A 16,690-nucleotide genomic window follows, 5' to 3' on the forward strand; every position below is an offset into this window, starting at 1 on the left:
TGATGTTCAGGTTTTCAGTACAGCCCAAAGCAGAATTTTATAGACTTTTCAAACCTGAATGTTGGTGCCTTAGGATCAGGGTGTTCATTTTATACAGGCGAGTTTTGGAAGCTGATTTCATGAATAATGAGATACCTAGATAATGCCAGGGGATTAAACTATTCTAGAGTAGTTTTTCCATTGAATAAATAGCAGAAAATCAAATTTGTGGTATGATGCAATTGTCTCAACCACAATCCCTCAGTGTGAGGCACATGATGCACGGAGAGTTAGGAACTGCATAATGCATGGGTTGAGAAAGAATAGTTTTCACTTAAATGTAAGGTTGAGAAAACCTGCCCAAAATTTAAGAGAGAGGGAAACAGGCCAATGCTATTTTTTATGGCTTTACTTTTTAGATATATCCTAACCAAATTAATAACACAGGCACTAGTTAAAACAGTGCAATGTGAAACCACTGCGCATTATTAAGCCTGGCGAAAATGATGGTAATTCATCACTTCATGCTTCGTGGCATTTCCCAGTTCAGACTGACATTCCACATCAGTGATAGAAAATGTTGTACTCTCTGCCTGAAATATGTAGAACACTGTACCAATAAATGAGAAAAGACTTTTTCTTAAGCTGCATGCGTACAATGAACATGTACAGTCAACTTGTGCCTACCAAATAATCTTTGCATGTTATGGAAATACAATCCAGGCCATACAATGAAGTATAAACACTACTTTTTTTCTCAAATTTAGACTCATCTCTGCACTCTCGAATGTTTCTTTTTCACTGTGATAAATAGCATCACTAGTAACAGGTTGAACGTGCAGTTGTTGCCATAAATGGGTCACTATATTGCTACTAGGAAAATATGAAAAACTTAACTGACGGTTGGGAAACACAAAATAAAACATCAGATGATTCCAAAGGCTTTTGCAATGTTGGCCACTCTTTCAAACACCATATGTTCAATATCATCTGCACCCACAAAAAAATTTATGCTATTTTAAAAGCTGTCACTAAGGCAGGTTTGCAGCACTGATGCTGTACTTTCCCTTGGTATTACCGTGGAAAAGCATGAGTTTGGAGGAAGAGTAACAGTCCAAGATTTCAGCAAACTTTAGATAGTCCTTTCCCTTTCCCTTTTCTCCCTTTCCCTTTCCTGGTCAGGACTGGGATTTGTTGTCCTACTGCAGAACCCGTGGCAAAGGAAACCTCAGATGGAGACCAAAAGAATATGTCTATTTGACAAGGACAAAGATAGACCTGATTGTATTTCCCATAAAACCTCAAAAATCTCATGAGTTAATCATATGACTGTCATGAAATATTTAATTTGCAATCCAGTGAGTTTACGCGTTATCCTAGGAACAGTCAGACAAAAGAGTTACGACTCATGTGCTCAACTTTTGGGAGAGTGCTGTGCTATTATCATTTATTTTGACCTGATAATCTAGTGCTGCACAATGATTGTGAGTAGGTAGCACAATTCATAAAAGCACATCTTCCAATAAAAATGGTGTGCATGCATGTGTGAAGAAAGGAACATTGGGGTGAAGGGAGATGTTGGGGAGTTAATGAGAACTCCTCTAACTTGACTAAAGAAACAGTAATTCTAGACATGAATGACAAATAAGTTTTCACATCAATAAGTAAAGTTATCCCCATCTTGCTCTTTCACCACTTGTACCCCCCAAAACTGTATGCAGTACAGGAGGTTTACATGATAATACACATAGGAAAAATCCTGACTAAGCAGTCTGCCCTGAGCAGAGCCATAAATACTCCGTTGCTGTGTGGTCTGCCATAATAATACAATGTTTTTTCTTCACAGTTATGACTGTTCCTTTAGCAATACAATAATTTTTTATTCCAACAAAAATGCAGTTTTGATAAGGCAGAATACTTAAACTATGTTCATATTTATTCTGTGTATTACAAGCTTTATTGGAATTATCCCATTTTTAGATTTCTCTCTTGTTTATGTATCCCAGAGCTTGCTTTATGGCACCATACTTACAAGTGAATTTTTCCTTGGGTTTCTTCCTGCCCTGTGCTACTTGTCCTAATCATCAAAATTGAGTATTGACATTTATCTGATTTTTTTTTTCCCCCATAAGTCTCAAAATACCTTAAAAATGAGAAGCATCTTTATGCATGCTCAACAGCTGGGAAAATGGAAAACAGAGGGGAAATGTTTTGTCTGTGGTCACAGAGCAAATCACACAGAGTTTGGAATAAAACCCTAATTTTTTAAACCAGCAAGAGGACTTAATGAGTTCAGGGCTTTGTTGGGCAGACACAACCATCGTGATTCTGGTTGTGAAGCTGGAGAGGGCACTTCTTGCAGGGTGCACTGTTGTCAGTTTTAAGCCCTCCTCTCTAATGCACAATCTGTGTTTCCAACCCTGTGTTTGATAACACACACTGTAACTTATCTCACATGCCTTCCCAGTTATATGAATTTAAAAAATGGTTAATTAAGGGTATTATTTGCAGAGCTGGTTACAGAATAGAAAAGCATTCAAATATGCCAGATAGAATAGAAGGATATACGCAGGTGAAATGGAAAGAAAATAAATAATGATTATGACAAGGTTACACTTTCAAAAAAAAAAAGAAATTCAGATGTTCTATTTACCTTTGTTATTAATCTGTTATTTAGTTTGTCACAGTTGTTCTTGAGTCCTCAGCATAGATACATACGTACTTAAGTGCTGCAGGGCTGAAAGCTGCATTGGATATTACTGTATTCTCTTCTTTCCAGCCAGTAGTAAAAGATAACCATCTCTTTTATCTTATTTATTTAATGGTTGTTCTTAAATATTACTATTTATTAATAATTGTGAACTATAATAATAGTAATAAAAAACTCATAGAATTGTGAAACATAATACTGTAACCTTTGGGAGATGGGCAATGACAGTTACAGTGTTTAGCATTCATGAGAAATATCTTAGTTTGGATTAAATGTCAGTACGGTCAATATGATAGTAGTAGTCAAAATTCCTAGTACTCAGAATGCCAGTGCTCCCCTCTGTTCAGGATGATGATTTAAGATTTGCCAATGCTTGGCTTCATGTGTGAACTTTCTTACCAAATATGGGGCATCTGGAAGAGGATGTTTAATCTCGCTTGAGTTATTACCTCTGGGAAAGGAGAAAAGAAAAAGGATGGTGTAGCTGAGCCAGGTCTGATAGTTAAGTGGAAGAAAATGATGGAGGGTGTCTCAGAAATGCACATATTAAAAACCACCACCACCAGTAAAAAAAGAGGGAGACTGATCCAAAATGGAGGGAGCAATGGAAGAGGGAATAGTATTGCGCTTTGAGTTTGAATCCTGCTATCGTCAGGACTCATAAGAAGTACATCCTTGGTCATTAACTTTTATGAAGCGCTGATTTCCCTTTTGGCTTCCACCCGTCTATCAGCCCTGCGGCAGGGGCTGTCTTTCTGCACACAGCTGAGCTAAGCAGTTGCTCAGTGTGATCCTCGAGTACAACGTTTTCTCACAACCAACCTCTCACCACCTACCTAATACCTTTGAGTCTGTTCAATTGAATGACCACTAATGACCAAACTGTTCTTAGGAAGATGTAGCATGTTTTTCTGCCAAGACTTAAAATGTCTTCTGTTATGTTTAGTGCTCGTTGGGAATGTGATGCAGGGCAAAGACAGCACAAAGCAGCCAGGTGTTCTCAAAGCCATCTTTCTTTCCCCTGCCTTGTGCAGGTAGCCTCTTCATTCACTATAAATTGCATGAAGCTTGTGTCTGCAGCACTCTGAAAAGTGCAGGCCAGGGCAGATGGTAGTCTCTATGGTCATTTTGAACAGTTAGTATGTTGGTTTTCAGAAAATAAAACAGTTCTGAGATGAGAAAACTTCCACTATCCCGTGTTAGGTCTTTTCTGACTTCTTACAGGAGAGCACAGGTGGGTCTGAAGACTGAAGTGCAGTAGTAGAAATCACAACTTCTTTCACAGCTTCACAATTATTTTACAGATCACAACTTATTGAGGATACAGTCTAAAGTATCAAACCAATAAAAGGTTCCTGCTCTGTGCTATACAAATATACAGGAAGAGAAAATAACATCCCTGTAAAGTGTACAGAGGGGGTTTCTACACCTTTTCTAAGTGACTAAGGCACAGAGAAACAAAATGACATGTTGACAGAGGCCGAAGGACTCAATGAAAAAAACCCAAACCACAAAAACCCCACAGAAAACTACGTTCTTCTGGTAACTGGGGGAGGGAATGTAGATCCATCTGTGGGACCTTCTGTATTATCACAAATTGGTTGTGCAAGGGAGTATCCAAGGAAGGTAGATGTTCCTAGAAAGGAAGTCTGGGAATGTCCAAAATACCTGGACATCCTTAAAAGAAAAGACTTTTGGTAAGTCACCAGACCTTTTCTTTTTGTTACACCAGGAGGTCTAAAATCCCCCTTGGATGGCAATGAATATGACAATTAGTAGAAACAGAAGAGAAGTTGAAAATAAGGAAGCCATCCTTATGGCTAGGGTGCACAGAAGTATTTCTAGTACTCAGCAATTAAACGTGGAACTTCAACTGAAGATTTTTCTCTCAGCAAAATGGTCCGTAGTTTTTCTTCAAACATTGTAAAGAAACATGGATTAAAAAATAGGTTGAGCAAATATACAGATAGCTTTATAAAAAGGTATTTTTAACTTAAGTGTCTGCCCTAGCAAAAAAAAAAAAAAAAAGGAGAAACACAAGAAGGATATTTATTCATGATATGGAAATAAAATGAAACCCATGGAAGAGATTAGGTTTTTAAAGATTTAAATAAATGTTGTCTCTCACATGTTTCTCCTTTTTAAAAACCACTTTAATTAGGTATTCTTTTTCAGTTTCTCCCTGAAGAATAAATAAAAAAAGTATCCCTTTTTAAGACAGCCCTATTTTTGCATCTTGAGTGCTAAATTCACTCTGTAGCCTGAATGCTGAATCTCTACACTGAAAATCAAAATTTGTTTGGGGTTTTATGAATTCAAGAAATAAGTAGAAAAAAACATAGTGCAGCAAGACTTAAATGAACTAAAAAATTTTCCCAGTGATACATTACATGAAGCCTTCTGCAATACTTAAGACATAATATGAACTGATTTATACTCATTCTGCACCATTTGAGTGTGTCATCTCTGTGTCCCCTCATTGCTAGGTGTCACTGTACATGACTCATCATGTACATGCACATCACTCTCGCTTTCCTCCTTTAATACTGCTGGGCCACTGTATCTATGTTTGTATGTAATAGAGCAATGTATGAAATGCACCAGTAAATGTAAAAATGCCTCTCTTTCTAGGAAGATATTTCTCCAGGCTATATCAAACTGATTCCTGGAAAGGAAGCAATTCATCTCATGCTTCTGCCGAAGACCTCAAACTCAATGCCCTTTCTGGAAAGGGAGGTTCTTCTGTCACCTTTCTCACCAGGAAACTCAGCACCTTGTTTTTTTCTCTTTCCAACACTGCCTCTCACAAAGGATAAACTGCCCAGACACTTGCTGTCAAGGAGCAGCAACCACAAAAGTGCTTCTCTGAGAAAGCTGGCAATAGATTTTTTGAACAGAGAAGGAATTCAGTGATGCTAATAATTCTCCTGTAGCAGGGAGAAGCTGATATTTTGGTAAATGTTCCCTTTTGATATGAACTTTTTCCCTCTCCGATGTCAGGGGGATTGTTTACATATAATAAGGAAAAAATCCCATTTCCGTGTCTCCAAAAAAAATAATTTTATTTTTTTTTTGCCTCTATGGGCCATCAGAGCTGAAAATAAACCAAGCTGGCTGCCTCTGGGGATTTATTGAATTCAAGTGCCCGTGACTCATTCCATGATTACAAAAAAAAAGAATATCTTTCAAATTTGCCACATGAGAGACTGAAACAGGGTTCTCAGTGCTGCTGTGTGGCAGGAGAGAGGAAGAAAGGAAAGGCTATACCGACTCTAGTGCAAAATGTGGCTCTGTTTTACTTCCCTAGCATTCAGTGTCCACTGGAGTCAATTGAAACAGGTTTTTTAAAAATAATATCTTCTTTAAAGAGGAAGAATTTGAAATTAGCTGTGCATGCATTTCACAAGACATCATCAGAAAGAAAATGAATGCTTTATGTGCTGAATGTAGTGGATGCAGAAACAAAGATGCTATTAATAGGTGTTATTTGGAATACAAATGGAAAGAACAAAATGTATGGTGAGACTCTTTCATGCTGATTCTGGTGAGGATGGAAGAGAAAGAGCTTTGCTGGAAGGAGAGTGCAGATTGAATATTATGCTGGGAGCATTTCCAAACCAAATGGCAAGAAGTTCTCAGAAACAAGGAGTACTCTAAGCACCTCACCCTGCCCTACCCTCCCTGAACCAGCCACTGAAGGGTTAATGCTGCTTCTCCACTCCCAAGGTGCCAAATTAGGATAACAGGTGGCAGCTGTGCTAGGGAGTAGGCCCTCTTTAAATGCGGTCTTCTCCAGGCACAGTGCCCCTATGTGAGATGGAGCTGGTGCCTGGGTAAGTTGGGGCTGTGCTTAGTTTCAGGCTTTGTGTCTTGCACTCTTTCACATCTTTTCTTATTAAATGCTTACACAAATATCCGTTTCATTTGTTGCAGTCAGTAAATCTTGAACCTCTTCTTCTGACTGAGGACTTGTTGCAATGGTGGTATTCGGCTGCTCGCAAGCTGTGGATGGAATCTGTAAGTACCTTAAAATTTTCCAAAGCTTTGCAAATAGTAGATGGGACACCAACAATTCCATTAGACTGAAGATACTAGAAATTCAGGGAGAACTGCAAGAGTGTGAGGGAGGGCTGCAGTTTGAAAAAATAACAAGCAAGGGAATGAGAGCAATGTATTTGAATATGGGGCAGCCCATATTCTGCAATGGGTGGAGATGCCTGATGAGCAAGGCCTGAGCCTCCTCTTGTAAATATAGCTGTACTTGCTTATGTACACATGAGGTGGTCCCAGTACAAATTTCTAGCAGGCAGGTAGCTAAGTCCAAAAGCAATGTACCAGTTAAAATGATAATGCAGATTAAAGCTGCTTACCTACTTGTTCAGTCTTCATTCATTGCAGTGGGAAGGCACCTTATTGAGAAACCAGAGGGAACTAAGTTAGTTAAAAAAAACAAAAACAAACTGCAAACATTGAGGGCATCAGACTTTAAGAGAAAGGATGACTTATGTTTTATGCACTGCTTCTGCATTCTTTGGCTTTCTGGGGGAATTATGAGGAATGATTACTCAAAAATAAGTTCTTAAGGGAATCAATAAGCAATTAGTAGCAACATGATCGTCTGTTTCTGTATTTTATGCCTGTGTGCTTCATAGTGCCAACTTCTGCAATGTAGAGTGCAATGCCCTACAATTTGCCTCACTGAGCTCAGGGGACTCTGACCCCAAAAAAGCTGGGCCAATGGGAGAAGGTGCTGAATAATGTCCCTGGTCTGGTCACCTATATGGCAGCTTACAGGTGGCTGTAGTTCAATAAGTTGCCTTGGGAGCACAGGTGATGTGGATTACTTCTAAAGAGGTTGAAGTTGCTCCTCTTCTATATAGTCATGGCTGTAAAGTGGTTTGGCTTTCCTGTGAAGCCTTGGACCTATTCAAAGGAAATAGAGAGGGCAGATGGAACATTTATGGAGTAAGAAGAGATGTTAGTGGTAATGGTCTGAGTGTCTTTTTTTTTTTTAAGAAAGTGTTCTTGATCTCTAAACTGCTGTGCTGGGGAGGGTGTGTGTGGGGGAGTTGCTTTTTGTTCCTTCTGCTAGAAAGAATGTAGAGGAATGGGAAAGGAGACATGAACAGGGAGCCAGACTATCTGTCTAATGAAGCTGATAGTGTCTGTGATTGTGGATATCGTCTGTAAAAGATTGGTCCAAGGGAGATGGGAAGGCCTAGAAAAAAAAAAGAGAGGTGCTAGAACTGAAGTATCTTCTTTCTCACTCCAGTGCAGTCACTGAATCAACTGAAAAATCTGGTATTTAACTCTACCTCTTCTCCTGTCTCTTGATTTTAAAAAATTCACCTCTAATAGACAATAGGATACAGTTTGTTACTGGTTGGTCCAATGGAATAAATCCTTCAAGAAATCAGATCTCTCGCACATGCTCATCTGCAATGAGCCCAGCATCTCTGGGTAAAGCATATTGCCCAGAAGGCAGTCTGGCATTTATCTGGAGATACTAGATGTCCACTGATTCTCTAAGTATTTTCTTTTCCAACTAAAATAATATCTATAGAATCTGCTACGTAAGATACCAGGTATCTGTTGTTAAAAAGAAATCATGATTTCTATAGAATTTCAGAGTAAAAGGCCAAGTAGTCAGTGTGAAGAGAAGACTGAAAAAATAATTAAATTAAATTAAAATTCAGGCCTAGCTTTTTCCACACTTGTTTCAAAGTCTGTTGTCATAGCTACAGCAGCATAAGCTGGCTCAGTATGTTCACTTTCTCTTTAAAGACACATTTGCCTTTTTAAGAAAACTGAAGTAACTGAGCAAGTATCTGGGAAAAGAAAAATCAAAGTTTTCCTCTATGCGTCTATAAATTTGTCACAAGCTATTATTTGGATGAGGGATGTTCAGCCCTTATCAGCTAGGATCTATTTATTCCTCATGGCCAGAGAACCAGAAAATAATTAAATGCATATTAAAGTACACTACAGTGCAAAACCGTTGCAAACTTCAAAAAGGTCAAAATTCAGCATGGCTATTTCCCCTTGGTCTCAGTTGTTAACATGACTTACCTAAGCACATGACGGCATCAAACTTTTGGCTTCCAGGAGCAACATAACATTTTGATTTCTGGACTTCGGAGGGACTCAAAGTTTAGACAACTCTGAAAAAATTAACCTTTTAAATTTGGCTTAAAGTTTTGTTAAATATCTGGGATCACTTCACTCTTTCTTTCATTGCTTATCGAATAATCTCATTCTTTTACTCTGAAATTTCTCTAGAACTAATTCTTGTATCACATTATTGGAATTTCTTGAAGTCAATTCACATGAAACATTTTGCTTAGGTAAAAGTGTGTGTTTTAGGTTAGACTGGAAGTTTGAAGTTAATTATTATTTTGTTGCTGGGCAAGCATAATTTCTGTCACATCTGTCTAAATCAATATGGGTCTCTGACCTGTGACTGCTCGCTCTATCATATTCTTCTTGTGGCTTTATCTCTCTGCATGACTTTGGCTGTCTTCAGCGAGTTTCTTCACAGATTAGCATAATACCTGTTATGGACTTTGCTCCTTAGCTGAGCTGTATCTTGTTTTACTACATTTGGGGAATTCCCTCTGGTCAAGAACTGCTTTATATCCACAATATGTCAAATAATAGGTACTGGCAAATATTTTCTCTGTCATTCCTGTAATGATCTGACAGATGGGTGTCTTATCTCAAGAAAATACCAAAAAAAAAGTCTTGCTGTGCAGATAGGAAATATCTCTAAAACCCATGTGTCATGCACAAGCTGATAATGTGCTGTTTCTGCTTTGCCCAGTGGCAAGCAGCTTTTGCCTTGCCTGGTGTTTTTGAACTATAATGTGGACCCTTTGAGTCATATTTTTGTCAGATTTTAAATGTTCCTGAATCCATAATTTCATACACTTTTTTCCAGCAGTCTGTAGTCCTGGTAGTTGTTTTCCTCCTTTACAAGGAAACTGGTTTCTGTAAAGCTGACTGAGAAATGAGGAATGAAATAAGGTGTTAATCAGTTTCAAGGCAGTTTTCTAGAACTTCCTACTAGGCTATTCTCTGACAAGAGACAAAACAATGGTTCTGCAAAATGCTTGAGCATGCAGATAATCCTGAACATATGAGAAATCACATACTGAAGCTGAAATCCATGCTATATTTAGCTTTGTACTCTCTCAACATAGTTATTTTAGGTTGTTTGCTGTCCATAGGCTCACTCTCTGGCTTAGAGAGAGATACTTCACTGGGTCTGGACCTAATTAAGCAAATTCAATCTGGTTTTGCCCCTGGCTTTGCTGGCTGATAGTGATGTAATAATTCACATGGACTATATCTCCCCAATTTTTACTAATTTCTGAAATATGTAGCCTTTCAAGGCATATGGAATGATTCTTTGCATGATCTACAAAGACATAAATTAATATTTAATACAGCATTTTACATATGATGATAATTACACACTTCATGTTACCAGTTATGAAATAACTGTGTACAAATGAGTTCTTTGAATTTCTCGAGTATAATGTTCTCTTGTTCTGGCACTTGGTCTTTCTTAAGCACAAGAAATACCCTGTTGGTTAACTGCCTAGGCTACATTGCTGCTATTTCTTTTCTCCAATATGGTCTCTTGTAAAAAGGCTAAATATGCCCTGTTGTTCAACACTTTAATTTTAAAAGAAGGAAGATTCCTATGAAAATAGGAATAAGCATGGTTTGGTTTGTGTGTTTTGGTGTAAGGGTTAGTTGTTAAAATGCTTAATGAATGAGATTTAAGAGAATTGTGTGCTGTAATGGGTCTGACAATATGCAAATGCATATATGTAAGCATGCAAACACCTGCTGATGTCAAAATGAAATTTTGTAGCAAAATCAGTTGTGGGTTTTTTCCAAACAATCAACTTTTTAAGGACACTGAGCCATATTTTGATGTAAAAGCTAAAAATGCTTCATGTACACCTGCTCTTTCTTCCTCCTAGACATTTTTGTGCCTAGCATAGCACGAGTGGGATGGTTTCTCATACATCTGGCTGCTTGAGGTGTGGGCAGGGAGATGGGTTTAGCAGCTCACATCCCTTCCCCTCCTTCTCTGTTCCTCATTAAGCAACACTTCCTTAGTATTTAAAGAGCTGTATCAACTTTTTCTGAGCTGCCTTTGGCTGGGTGGAAGGCTTTCATGGCAGACTCAGCTATAATGTGACTGTGAGGCCATGCTGCACTCTCAGGAGGATGGGGCTGATGGAAATCCAGCCAACCCAGAGAGCAGCCTGATGTAAAACACTTGTACAGCACAAAATGCTTTCACATCACCTGCAAAGAGGGCTGTAGAAGTATATGCCTGACTGGCACAGGATGATACTGGAAAAAGACAACTGTGCAACAGGGGCCCTCAAGGCGCGATGCAACCAGACTCCTTTGTTTCTGCAAACAAGGAGGTCCAGGCCACAGTCAGCACTACTGGTGCATTATAAGCAAGTGTCTTAATTTAGCATGTCACACTAACACTTCGCAAAAACTGTAATTTCACTGAAAAAGCTTTAAAGTCAACTGTAAAGAGGAATTTTGCTTGTCAGCTGTCTTTGTGTTGCTATGAAGTTAATATTGCTGGATCATAAACCACTACTAGGTAGCTGTTTAGATCTGGAAATACAAAATTTGGATCTATCTTCCTTTTCTTTTTCTAAGGAGTAATATCCAGCATCTCCTGCTGTCTCTCTGAACTGGCTCTTGGGAACATCTATACCAGCCACCTCCTGACACTCCTGGGTGATGGGTTGCTCCATGAGGTGAAGAAACCTGTCTTGGGAGAAAAGATCTTACAGCTGATACCAGGGTAGATTTCTGTTATCTTAGTTTTTTGCCCTCTCCTATAAAATGAGATGGCCAGAGAAAGCTTGGGCTGTGGCAATATGGCCAATATGTTGCTCAAACTGTCTTTCAAGCAAAGTGTGGTTGCAACAAAAACTTCCATGTTCAGTTTGATTTAGTAGCACTAAGACTCCTCGACTTTGAAAACAGATGAGTAATCTGGAGTAGATTCAGGACAAGACAAAGCTCTCTCTGCTAGTAACTGAATCAGATAAAATGTGATACATTTGATGTTAGATACTTCCTGGAATCTTGGCAAGATACTTCTGCAGGCAGTTGTACTATATTTCTCTAGTCAGACCTGTAGATATTGAAGGTTTCAGGTTATATTTGATCTTTCAGTTGCTTTAAAAATAATCTACCTCCCTGTGAACATGACTTTTTTTGGGTAGCAAACAAGCTGCCTCTGTTCTCCTTGCTTTAAAAGCTCATTCATGGTATGCCATTCGTGAGGGAAAGTTCTCAGGCAGTTGACCTGGGCGGGGGGTGGTGTTAAAAAACAAAGTAGCAAGAAAGTGGAACAAAGATTTAAAACTCTTTCATAAAGATCCAGTTAAACCTGGAAAAATCATGGATTTAGCCAAGTTGCAAGCAGTGAGTTCCAGCAACAGCACAACAGAGACGTGTTGTCCAGGAGTAAGTCAACTGCCTAGGAAACATCACTGACAGTACCAGGGAAAGCTTATCCTAGTTATTGCTTTTGTTTAAAGAATATAACATTTTTTTTTCTATTCTTTGTTTCATGCATTGTTTATAATTTAGTTGTGCTTTGGTTTTTTTCTAAATCTCTTCTGGGCATATAATCCAATATTCTGAGTTTTAAACATGGCAGCTTCTGCCATGTTCCTGTTTCTCAGACATATTATCTCTGTGAACATCCTTTTACTGTTCTTCCAACTATTGATTGCATATGTGACTTTACCACTCCACTTGCCTCACTTTCTGAATCTTTGTAATGTCTTTAGGTAATAAGTATGAATGGTTAGAGCCCCTGTCATGACTCTATGGCCTATTAAGTATGCCATGTATCAATTGTCTGTTCAGAACTGATTTTTGACCCATTCTTAATGCTTTCAATCACAAGCACACACTACTTCTACTTCTGCCATCTTTTTCTCCAAAGTTCTACTGCATTACATTGCCTACTCTCCTGCCCTTGAGGTTTGAGGGTTGTATTAGCCACTCTGAAGGCCAGGACAGGTCTTCCCTACAGCTGCCTTCAGTCAAGAAGCTCTGATGTACTTCTTTAATCCTGCTTGTGAGTTGCAGTTTTCTTCTGTGTTAGCTAGTAGTCCCTCAGATTTGCAGTAAAAGACTAAAAAATGCTGAAAAATGGAAATATGTTACCTGAAGTGATGGAAGTTTGTGTTTCAGCCAGTTGCCTGCTTGCTGCACGCATAAGCCACATCAGCTCAAATATAACCAAAACCACTACTTCTGAAAAAGCGAAGCTTTCTCAAATCAACTTGTTTACATTACAGTTCAGAGCCTTAATGTGAGATTATATTTCTGCTTTGGAACTTTCATGATGAAGACACTCAAAATAAAATATCTTCATGTGATTAGCTGTAACAGGGTTATTATAGGCAGCTGTGATCTCTTTGCTGGGGGGAAGGTGAGAAATTAAGTTTGGACATGTCAGTGATGAATCCACTGGTAGTTTAATAGTAGCAGTCCTCATGAAGGTGGTTAAAGATAGATATTTGCAGAGTAGAACTCAAAGACTTTCTGGTTAGTGAAAAAAGACTCAGCTTTTATCTGAGGTGTTCTGGATCACCACTTGGCAAACATCCCTGATAACACAGGGAATCTAGACTGGTAATTTGGGTACCCAAGTTAAACAGCAACAGCTCAACAAGTGCTCATCTATATTTTCAGCAATAAAATATGTTTGGAGGATTTTATGTGGGATATTTTTTTAGATAAAGTGATTTATTATGTCATAGCAATATCCCAGCAGGTGCTCATCAATTTTAAGAGACACTGCTCACTTTATTAATATTTTGGATAGTTGTTTCCCATAAATTCAAATTCTCTTTCAAAGTTACGTGTCCGAACCTTTTCTTTTTAATCCTTTAATATTTATCAAGGCATTGTGTTCTTTGACCTTGTGCCTCCATTAAACACCAAGAGAGATCAGTATATATGGGAATAGTCACCTACTGTGATCCCTGCAGAAGTGTAAAACAGTCATTCTGTACCAACAGAATCACCGTGTCTCTCTTTCATTTGCATGTGTAAGCACACTTTCTATTTTTTTAATTTTTTTAAATACAGAAGTGTTTCACCTTGTGTCTCTCATTTGCATGTGTAAGCATACTTTCTATTTTTTTTATTTTTTTTAAATACAGAAGTGTTTCACCTGTTATTTAGCAAAAACCATCTGTGAAACACAAAATCATCTCTCTGCATCCCCAGGCTAGCTTCTTTTCTGAAGCTCACATTGGAAGATACCCAAGGGTAGTCACTGCAGACACAATCTAATAAACTATCACAACAACATAAAGTCAATTGCACATAATTCAGGTGTGTCTTAGTCCCTGTAAAGGTATATTGCTGCTTTAAGAGATATAAAGGTTTAACAGCTTCGTGACTCTCTAGATATCCAGTGAGCAGCACAGATGAAACAGGAGTGTTTAGGAAGGTTGTAATAAAACTCATCTTAGATCATCTTGTCTTCTGTTAATATCGATTGCCGGCAGGTATCTAAATCAAAATAGTGTTGTATGAGAAGGAAAAATAGACTGTGGCGTTCATGTAAATAAGGCAAAGAAGCGCAGCCAGTGGATTTTTAACCAAAAACACTGCAGAGAACAGAGCTGTGCAGAAGGGCACTAACTGGCCTTGTCCTGAGGGGGGTGGGTAGGCTGTCAAAGAAATCTGCTTAGTGACTAAAACTTATTGGAAGGGAGGAAAATGATAGATGCAGAACACAAGTGTTTGTGGAAGCCTCATGTGAACAGATAGGAGAAATCCAGATAGGTTGTTGATTACTTCAGCTTATTTTTTCCGAAGAATAACAGCTTCATAGAAAATAAACTTTCATGAGAAAGCAGTCAGGGAATATGAGAGGCAATCAGTAAGTGTATAGCCATGAAAAATGTCTTTTGCAGGTAGAATTGGTACGCTGAGGAATGGGATCTTATAGGCAATTTAACACTAGGAAAAAGTCATCAGAACAGCTAAAGAATGGTGGAGTGGGGAAACATAATAGATATAAACAAGTTCTCATTAGAACCAGTTTGAATATATCTGATAAATGCGAATTACAAGCAAGAATCACATGTATGCATCAACAGCTGACCGTGACCTGCAGGAAGCTCCCAGGAAGGACCTAATCATCACCCTTTCACAGCAGGCATGACCTGTGGCACAGGCAGCAGGAGGAGTGACCTGCAAATGAGAAACCAGTCAAACTGCAATGCAAACCACTGTTTCTAGGGGAGCAGAAAAAGCCAGATGTGGTGTTCAGGCTAACTCAAGCAGCTGTAGGGGAAGAATTCATTTTGACTAGAGAGCAAAACAAGGAATAAAAGGAATTGTTTTTCTGACTGATCTAGAAAGTTTTCAGCTGATGTTAAGACAAAAGTAAACTACATCCCAGAGAGGAAAGATAGGAAAGTTCAGCTTGTAGCACAAATATCTTTCAGACATGTGGTAGAGAAGTTGTTTCCTTCGCATAGCAGGGAACTGCACTGGTAAGCACAAGAGAAAATGTTACCAAGTAGGTGCTATGTGGCACATGCATCATGAAAAAGACAGTACAGGGGGAAAAAAAAGGAGCTATGGTTTTTCTGGATGTGTATGTTGAGGGTGGTCTACTTGGCCATTCCAAAAGCTCCAAGCACAAAACTGACTCTTGTTAAGAGTAAGGCCTGATGTGAAGGAGGGTAATGAAGGAATTTTTTTGAGGTGATGTGTGGCTATTTTAAGAAATAAGATAGATGTGACCCAGACCTGTGAAAAACTTCAAATGTGAATAAATTCCATCATGCCAGTATTTTTGAAGAAATGGAAGGTCTTTACAGAAGTATTAAAATACCCATATTTATTGCAGGCTTGGTTAGGTAACTGGGAGCTTACTATTTCATTTGGTTCAATTGGACAAAAAGGGAAAAAGAACTTATTGCTTTCAAAACTCCATTTGGAAGATGACATTTCAAGAGAATGTCTTCTGCTGTTTAGCACAAGAGATATTTCAGAAATCATACCATGTCATTTTTGCATATGGCAGGACCTGAAAGAAGCACAAGACAAAACTAATTACATTGGTGCAGATGAAGCGGAGTTGTATGTTAAAAGGAAATGCAGACAAATGAAATTGGTGATGACAAAACTAATGGCTCGTGTCACATCTTGGAAAGAGGAATAATTGGACTAGATCGGAGAATAAAGAAATTCAAAGCAACAGTTCTTTCTACCTGTTCTATCTGACCTTTGGAAATTAGGTTAGGAATGATTAGACACCATTGATATCACTCTATATAAGTAGAAATCACAGCACTTCTATAATACATTGGGGAGAAGGAGGGGGGTATCTTTAAGGAGTAACTGGGACATAGAGAACACAAGACTTTGCAGAGGACTAAAGTTGGCAAACAAAATGCTAAAAATCAATGTTGTGGAAGCAGTAGCTGGAGAAGCATTCTTGTAAGAAAACTCTCTGGTGGCATTTGGCTCAAGAGTGCAGATGTCAGCTCTGCTGTCCTTAGTTCTTGTCATTGGATGTCAGAAAGGTGTCAGAGTGTTGCAGGGGGAGTGTGTATTGTGTGGCTGTATAGTTAAAATGTACCACAAAACTCACAAAAATGTTGTCAGCATAGCACCAGCTTTTCCACTGCTGAGATTCCTGTGTTTGATCTTGATGCCACAAAGGTGAAGCCTGAGGTGTGATATTGTCCTGAAAAGAATTTTCAGTAGCGGATCTGTTTCTGCATTGTTTCAGAGAGATTGAAATAAAACAAACAAGAACAAAAGATAAAATGTGGAAGACTCAAAGGAACAAGTGAATGAGATACAGTACCTGTTCTGTATAAAGATGTTATAAAAAATAGCAAAAGAAATGGGTATTTATGTAATCACCCTGAAAGCAGCAATGCAGGCAAGATTTCCCATTCAGTC

The sequence above is a fragment of the Charadrius vociferus genome, unplaced genomic scaffold (genome assembly GCF_000708025.1).
Source record: "Charadrius vociferus isolate BGI_N301 unplaced genomic scaffold, ASM70802v2 scaffold429, whole genome shotgun sequence".
NCBI lineage: Eukaryota > Metazoa > Chordata > Aves > Charadriiformes > Charadriidae > Charadrius > Charadrius vociferus.